The sequence below is a fragment of the Castanea sativa genome, chromosome 12, assembly GCF_040712315.1.
Source record: "Castanea sativa cultivar Marrone di Chiusa Pesio chromosome 12, ASM4071231v1".
NCBI classification, from domain to species: Eukaryota; Viridiplantae; Streptophyta; class Magnoliopsida; order Fagales; family Fagaceae; genus Castanea; species Castanea sativa.
In genome coordinates, this window is record NC_134024.1 from 42,638,866 (window position 1) to 42,645,355 (window position 6,490).

General features: G+C 33.6%; 2 non-coding genes across 2 annotated transcripts; both read right to left on the bottom strand.

Moving 5' to 3' along the window:
• Positions 1-497: 497 nt before the first annotated feature.
• On the bottom strand, positions 498-584 carry LOC142621399 (small nucleolar RNA Z196/R39/R59 family). Its single transcript, XR_012841779.1, has one exon. It is a non-coding gene; the product is annotated as a small nucleolar RNA Z196/R39/R59 family (small nucleolar RNA).
• A 151-nt stretch (positions 585-735) lies between these two features.
• On the bottom strand, positions 736-821 carry LOC142621398 (small nucleolar RNA Z195/SNORD33/SNORD32 family). The gene has a single exon (XR_012841778.1). It is a non-coding gene; the product is annotated as a small nucleolar RNA Z195/SNORD33/SNORD32 family (small nucleolar RNA).
• Between the last annotated feature and the right edge of the window lie 5,669 nt (positions 822-6,490).

The following is a 6,490-nucleotide window of genomic DNA, read 5'->3' on the forward strand; positions in this document are numbered from 1 at the left end:
TAATAAAAATTATTTCATTATTTTTATTGAAGTATAAAACAAATCATTTTAATAATATATTATACATCTTTACCAAATAATTTTTTTTTATTAGACTTGAACCCCGACCCTTACTCCCCACACCCCACAAGCACTTATATTTGTAGAGTGACCATCGCACTAAGGGTGTGTGGTGGTTACTAAATAAAATTTTAAAAGACTAATTGTTTTTTTTAGTAATTAATATTAGACTAATTAATACATTTTTGTTTAAATACAAAATTCTCCCTTTAAATTTCACAATTTTTCATTTCAGTCCTTTAAATTTGAGTTTTGTCATTTCAATTTTCTAAGTTTCAAACTTCCTCAATTCTGTCCTCCTTTAACCTGTCATCCATATTTTCCGTTAACTTGTTCAAAATGACGTCATTTTGGAGATAATTTAAATTTAAATTTTTATTTAATTATTTCCTTCTTAATTAAAAAAAAAAAAAAAAGACCAGAAATTTATCAAAGTAACCAATCTCAGCCGAAAGATGGTGATTATTTGTATACTAATCACTTTGAAATCAGTAACTATTGGAAAATTTTCATCCTTGATTGTGCAATAAACAAAAAAAACAATTATAATTTTTTCTAAAAAAAAAAGGAATTAAGAAAGAAATTGAAGGAGCAACATCCTTGATTGCACAATAAACAAAAACAACAATAAATTTTTTTTTTTAAGAGGAATTAAGAAAGAAATTGACGGAGCAAGAGAGATCAAATGGTAGTGCATGTTATAGAAATCATCAAGTTGTGATATATATAGACTTGCATGGATAAACATCATCACGCCTCTTTTGCGGGATTACTAGTATCTTTTGGGGGATTACCATGAAGCATCGAATGGAGAGATGCTTGTAAGACTGGGGTGACACAACTATTATCATCATCTTCCTATTGTTCATGTTCCTACAAAAACAGATACAGACTGAGACAAATAGAGAGGCTTTCAGTGGCTTGGCTCCAGGGTTTCTCGGCAGCTCTGCTCAACTCCAAAAGTTGTACTCGGTGGCTCCAACCAATACTCCACTGCTCCAGGAGTTGTACTCATTCACTCCTTCTCCCTCTCAATCTCAATACTCCGCTGCTCCAGGAAATGTACTCGTTCACTCCTTTTCCCTCTCGATCTCTTGGTCTCCTTCTCCCTCTCAATCTCTCTTTCTCTCTCTTTCTCCATCTTAGTCTCTCGCTTATTGATGGGTTAGACGGGATTTTGTGCTCTTTAGAGTTCAAAAGAGATGGGCGGGGTTATTTTGATTTCTAGTTTTTTTTTTTTTTTTAATTAAGAAGTAAATAATAAATTAAAAATTAAGCCAAAACCATGTCATTTTAATAAGTTGACGGCATCAACTAATTGAATACTAATGGAAGATTCAATTAAGAGCGAATAAAATTTAAAGGATTGAAATGATAAAATTTATATTTAAAAAATTGAAATGAAAATTTGTGAAATTTAGAGCATAAATTTTGCAATTCCGCCTTTTTTTTTTTATACCACACATAATACATTACTCAAGCACAACATTCATTGTTTAAAAAAAAAAAAAAAAAAAAACCCAACAGTCTTTGCTCAACATCTCTCTCTGCATCAGCTCTGTTTCTCAATGACTCGCAGCCATTCACCGATCATCAGTATCACCAAACAGCATCTCGTTGTCATCAGTTTGTGGAAACAAAGCAACTCAATACAAGAGAAAAACAGCAACCAACACAGCACAACTCTCACTCTCCGTATTTACGCATACACAACCTCATCACTTTACAACAAACACAAAACACATACCCGATCCATAATTTCACGCACTGCAGTACCCGAAACCAAACCCTCCAAATTCTCAAAATTGAGTTGGGTTGGGTCAATTTGAGCCAACCTGTGTCTCTCAATAACCCAGGTCCCACTGAAACTCTCTCAAACTTAAAACCCAATCCCTTGGGCACAGATCTGTTCAAATTGAGCCCCTGTCTAACCAAGCCCATATTTGAGCCCAACTAAAACAAATATCCAAATAAAAAAAACCCTACCAGCCATTAATGGATAAAGATCGACGTCGTTTGTTTACGTTAAATAATAAAGAACGACGTCGTCTCTTTCTTGGATTGTTTTTTCTTTTTGTTATAAATCTTTCTTGGATTGTTGATAGTTGACTCGGTGAACAAGTTTCATTAGGAATTTCGAATACCAAAAGGAAACAATTGTTGGGTATTTATAAGATTATATTGCATTGAATAAATTTTACATTATTTGACAGAGCAGATTTACGCTTATTCTTCCTTCAAAACCCACTCTGATCTGTGTAATTCAACTTCAACAACTACAACCCATGACTATATTTGCTTATCTCCTGGGCTGTTTCAAGAAGAAGAAGAAGGTGCACCATTATACCCATAATAACGTAGCACTAGAACTAGAACAACGACAAAATATGTACGCCTTTTACAAACACATTGAGAACCAAAATCAACTCAACACTAACTTCTTGCGTTTCCAACCTCACGTTACTGAGTACCTAAGAGACTATGCAGTGACGAGTTCAAGACTTTTTTTTTAGGTGTTTTTTAAGAAGCATAAATTACACAATCTAATAAAAAGAAAAATTCATATATTGACAATAACAACAATAAATAAAAAAAACACATTTTTTGCCTTTTATAATGTATTGGTTAATTAAATTATTAATTATTGTTGTTTAGTTGTTTCATCATTAATTATTGTTGTTTAGCACACACCTCACAGTGTAGTAACACACACTCCATGTGCATTATCCATGGCTCAACCCAATGCCTAGTACCTAATATAATTTAATTTTTTGTTTTTTATAATGTATTGGTCAGTTAACCTTTACTGCCTCTACTTGTCCACTTCCTCAATTCAAATATCCCACCCCACAGCCCCATGGCCCCCATTCACCCCCACTTAATAGACAAGAGTCACAAGAGCCAATCAACATTCTGCAAAACATTAAACATATAAAACATTCACAACACACAAAATTCACAATACACAAAACGACAAACTCACAAGCCAATAAAGTCAAAATGTCAAATAAAGTTATAAAGTAAAGGCAATTAGACATAGAGAAATAGAGAAACAGAGAGCAGTAAAGAACTAAAATACCTTGAGGCCTGAGGGGCGACGCTGCGGCAACACGTCGAGGTGCGGACAAAGGACTTGAGGCAACAAGACCAATCTCTGACCGATCTCCAATCTCGCTGTCGAGGCGACAAGGCCGAGCGACATCTTGTTGCTCGAGTTTGAGGCCCAATGTGCTTTGTTGCTCGCGATTGAGGCTCGATGTGCTCTGTTGCTCGAGTTTGAGGCGGTCTAGGTGGAGGCGTTGTCGCGCTGATGTGCTTGGAGCTTGGTCGTTGATAAGATTTTTTTGGTTTTAGGTTAGGATTTCTAATTTCAGTTTAACTTTACCATTTGATGATTTTGATCAATTGGTGGATGCATATTGGGTTTTGGTTGGTTTTTTTTTTTTTTTTTTTAAGAATTCATTTGGGTTGGCTTGATTGGGTATTTAGTTAATAAAAATTTAACAAAATTTTTTTTGAGAATCTGTTTGGGTTAATTTTGTTTAGGATTGATGTTGGGCTTTTTTTCCCTAAGGTGGGCTTGCTATGTTACAATTTTTTTTTTTTTAAGATTTTAGTTCAAAACTTTTTTTTTGGCTTTTTCTTTTTTCTTGAAAGTAGAACAAATAATAGAGCAAAATTTAATTTTATAGGCATAAAAAAAATTGAGTGTTCCCAAATTTTTTTTAAAAGGTAGGCATAAAAAATTTTAAATTGTTATATATAAATTTTTTCACCCTGGCCTTAACGTGGCGCTGACATTGACTCTATGGTTGATTCGTTGACATCCCTCCATTTTTCTCTCCATCTTACGAAATCGACTCTCTTTCTCGCCGTCAATTTCTTTGATCGTTTCCTCTCAGTTGAGCTTGTGTTGTCTGAACATGACTTGAAAATATCCTTTCTGAACCCCTACTAATTGTTATTAATGAGAAGTTTTTTTTTTCCTATACTATGGTTGTAAGTCTATTGTTGTGTTTTGGAATTAGGAGAAGCAAAGTTTCAGCAAATAGAAACTTCATGGCAAAGCTTTAAACAAAGAGGTTGGGTTATTCATCTCATTGATTTGACTTCTCTTTACTTAATTGATTCTTTATTAGAAACATTATAAGATGTTAATTGATTTACAAAACTCTTGGCAGAATCTCGTTCAAAATAATTTTTTTATGAGTTGGAAATTTGCGGACATTTGCGTAATCTATACTATTATTTAAGGGGCTTCCCCTATTTGGATTCTTTATTTTTTTTTGTTCAAAAATGTCTCTACACCCCAATGTTTAAGTAGAGATAAAATTAAAGCACAATCTGATAAAAATAAAACTCTAACTCTCACTAAAATATTGCCTAAAAAATTGTGATGGCGAACCAAAAATCGAACCATCTCCATTCGTCCATCGTGTCATCTAGGTCCACAAGGGTCGTCCACCTGATATATTAAATATTTAGAATCAAAATAGAGATTTAACCTAAGAGTGCCTCCGAAGGAGGTTGTCCAAGTGCAAGAAAGTCGTCCAACATAAGGTCACCTAGACGACCTCTCAACGCTTAGAAACTTTCAGAATAAGTCTCTATCCAAAGGCTTATAACTCGGACCATGTTCTACTATTCTAAAGTATAACCAAAATCCTTATTCATCGCTCTAACTTCTCATTAAGTTCTTAACTTTCAATAGTAGTTGTAGAAATTAAGTGCGAACCTTCTAACTTCCACCCACATTGGGGAAGTTACTAAATAAGTAACCACTCCAAAACTCACTATAAAAGGACTCAACCATGTCAAATCAAGGTAAGTTTTCACCATTTGTAAAGTTTGAATTCCTAAGTTCAAGAGAAGAAAACTTACTTAAGCATGGGAGGGTTCTTGACCGGTTCACCCCGGTCACCTTTGATCTTGTGTTTCTTTCTTTTCAGGCCATCCTAGAAACTTCAAGCCCATTGAAGCCCGAAGTATTTAGCCTGCTAATTTTCTGTGTATCATCAAATAGGGCTACTAATAAATTAGATTTTCAAAATAAAAATTATATATATAAAATAAATACACAGTTTTTTTTTTCTACAAAATAAGATCACTAAGACTCATGATACTCTTGGTTGTATTAGTAGTTTTAAATGCATAATATTAATAAGAAAACGTGTAAATCTCAAATTGGAATGAATGAAAAATTATGACACTAAAAAAAAAAAACTCAACGCACACGCGAAACGTATGTGATGAGACCAGTAATCTAATAGATAATACTTACTGATTATTAGATTATATATATGAAAAAATATTTTTAGTGTGGATTCTATAACTTTTTTTAAAGGTACATTGATAACCTTATCCTCAAATAAATGACTAGTTAAACATTTATCTAAATAATTTATCTTTTGTTAAAAAAATAAAAATGGTGTGTTTTGACTGTCAAAGTTTTTCAACTTTTTCTTTTATAGTTTGACATTCTCTCATTTAATTACCAATGAACTAGAATTATATCAACTAAACAATTAATTAATTACTTATATATATATATATATATATATTTGTTGGAAAAAGCTGTACCTTCTGATGTAACCTGTTAAAAAAAATCACATTTCTAATAATTCAGAATTTTTTCCCCAAAAAAAGAAATAAAAATTCAGAATTCTAACGATAAAAGGGCCGGCGAGGAAAGGAGTCTAGAAGATTCTGATTTAAAAAAAAAAATAAAAGCTGTACTAATTAATGGAAAAAGAACGCGGTCGTTTGCTCTGTTGTTAAAAAAAAAAAACACTTTCCTTTTGGGATAAACCAGAAACACAGAGCAACAAAAGGTGACATTGTTCACCGCCTAATAATAGGAATTCGAAATTCCTATTTCCTAATCACACTCGGATTTTGTTCACCGCCTCATCTTTCTTGTGTTTTACTCTCAGAAGTAGCCGTTGAAGCGGTGATCACAATCCGAGTGTGATTAGGATTTCCGAATTCCGAATAGCGAAAGGAGAAACAATTGTTGGGTATTTATAAGATTGCGATGCTTTGCATAACGACTACAATTTTTTATATTTTGAAATTCCAGTTTCCACAGCGTCTCCTTCACCCATTTGATTTACTCTACATCTTCTTCTTCCTTCAAAACCCTTTCTTACTCTCTCTGATCTGCGACCCTCATTCATGGCTATTATTGCTAAACTCCTGGGTTGTTTTGAGAACAAGGTGCACCATCATACCGACAACAACAACGTAGCACTAGAACAAGAACAAGAAGAAAGTATGTACGCCTTTTACAAACGCATTGAGACCCAGAATCAACTCAGCACTGACTTCTTGAGTTTCCAACCTCAAGTTTCTGTGGATGTAAGAAACTCTCTGGTTGGTTGGTTGACGTCCCTCCATTTTTCTCTTGATCTTTTGCAACCGACTCTGTTTC